This window comes from Arachis ipaensis, chromosome B8 (genome assembly GCF_059453495.1).
Source record: "Arachis ipaensis isolate K30076 ecotype BB chromosome B8, ASM5945349v1, whole genome shotgun sequence".
Taxonomy (NCBI): domain Eukaryota; kingdom Viridiplantae; phylum Streptophyta; class Magnoliopsida; order Fabales; family Fabaceae; genus Arachis; species Arachis ipaensis.
The window spans coordinates 106,005,810-106,008,046 of NC_142443.1; the positions used below are offsets into that span (position 1 = coordinate 106,005,810).

The 2,237-nt window shown below is 31.8% G+C and overlaps 1 non-coding gene across 1 annotated transcript; it reads right to left on the bottom strand.

Annotated features, from left to right (window-relative positions):
* Positions 1-1,666: 1,666 nt before the first annotated feature.
* On the bottom strand, positions 1,667-1,774 carry LOC148549130 (small nucleolar RNA R71). The gene has a single exon (XR_015897474.1). It is a non-coding gene; the product is annotated as a small nucleolar RNA R71 (small nucleolar RNA).
* Between the last annotated feature and the right edge of the window lie 463 nt (positions 1,775-2,237).

Consider the following 2,237-nt stretch of genomic DNA (forward strand, 5'->3'; position numbering starts at 1 on the left):
CTTTGCATTAAAAATTTTTCAAAAATATGTTCTTGATGTTCATCATGATCTTCATAGTGTTCTTGGTATTCATCTTGACATTCATAGCATTCTTGCATGCATTCATTGTTTTGATCTAAAAATTTCATGCATTGCATAATTTTCATGTTTTTTATAAAAATTTCAAAAATAAAAAAATATATCTTTCCCTTTTTCTCTCATCAAATTCGAAAAATTGAGTTGACTTTTTCAAAAAATTTTAAAATCAAGTTGTTTCTTATGAGTCAAATCAAATTTTCAATTTGAAAATCTTATCTTTTTCAAAATCCTTTTCAAAAATCAAATCTTTTTCAAAATCTTAGTTATTTTCGAAAATTCCAAAAATATTTTTCAAAAATCTTTTTCTTATTTTTATATAAAATTTTCGAAAATAACTAATCAATTAATGTTTTGATTCAAAAATTTCAAGTTTGTTACTTACTTGTTAAGAAAGATTCAAACTTTAAGTTCTAGAATCATATCTTGTGATTTCTTGTGAATCAAGTCATTAATTGTGATTTTAAAAATCAAATCTTTTTCAAAAACTAATTTCTATCATATCTTTTCAAAAATATTTTCTTATCTTATCTTTTTCAAAATTTGATTTCAAAATATCTTTTCTAACTTCGTAACTTCTTATCTTTTCAAAATTGGTTTTCAAAATTTGTTTCAACTAACTAACTAACTTTTTGTTTGTTTCTTAACTTTTTCAAAACTACCTAACTAACTCTCTCTCTCTAATTTTCGAAAATATCTTCCCTCTTTTTCAAAAATTTCTTTTTAATTAACTAATTATTTTTATTTTTATTTTTAATTTTTTAAAAAAAAAATTTTCGAAAAAAAAATACTAACAATTTTCAAAAACCATTTTCGAAAATCACTAACTCTTTTTCAAAATAATTTTCGAAAATTATCCCTCCCCTATCTTATTCTATTTATTCATTCATATCCTAACATCTCATCTCACATCTCTTCCATCCTCACAGTTGTGTTTCTTCCATTATATTACATTCTTTGTCTCCCCCTCTTCTTCTACTCACACAGGGATCCCTATACTGTGGTATAAAGGATCTCTATTATTATTATTATTTTTCTGTGCCCTCTTCTTTGTCATATGAGCAGGAGCAAGGATAAGAACATTCTTGTGAAAGCAGATCCAGAACTTGAAAGGACTCTGAAGAGAAAATTAAGAGAAGCTAAAATACAACAATCCAGAGATAACCTTTCAGAAATTTTCGAACAGGAAAAGGAGATGGCAGCCGAAAATAATAATAATGCAAGGAGAATGCTTGGTGACTTTACTGCACCTAATTCCAATTTACATGGAAGAAGCATCTCCATTCCTGCCATTGGAGCAAACAACTTTGAGCTGAAACCTCAATTAGTTTCTCTGATGCAGCAGAACTGCAAGTTTCATGGACTTCCATCTGAAGATCCTTTTCAGTTCTTAACTGAATTCTTGCAGATATGTGATACTGTTAAGACTAATGGAGTAGATCCTGAAGTCTACAGGCTCATGCTTTTCCCTTTTGCTGTAAGAGACAGAGCTAGATTATGGTTGGATTCTTAACCTAAAGACAGCCTGAACTCTTGGGATAAGCTGGTCACGGCTTTCTTAGCCAAGTACTTTCCTCCTCAAAAGCTGAGCAAGCTTAGAGCTGATGTTCAAACCTTCAGACAGAAAGAAGGTGAATCCCTCTATGAAGCTTGGGAAAGATACAAACAGTTGACCAAAAAGTGTCCTTCTGACATGCTTTCAGAATGGACCATCCTGGATATATTCTATGATGGTTTATCTGAGCTATCAAAGATGTCACTGGACACTTCTGCAGGTGGATCCATTCATCTAAAGAAAACGCCTGCAGAAGCTCAAGAACTCATTGACATGGTTGCTAATAACCAGTTCATGTACACTTCTAAAAGGAATCCTGTGAGTAATGGGACGCCTATGAAGAAGGGAGTTCTTGAAGTTGATACTCTGAATGCCATATTGGCTCAGAATAAAATATTGACTCAGCAAGTCAATATGATTTCTCAGAGTCTGCATGGAATGCAAGCTGCATCCAACAGTACTCAAGAGGCATCGTCTGAAGAAGAAGCCTATGATCCTGAGAACCCTGCAATAGCAGAGGTAAATTACTTAGGTGAACCTTATGGAAACACCTATAACTCAACATGGAGAAATCATCCAAATTTCTCATGGAAGGATCAAAAGCCCC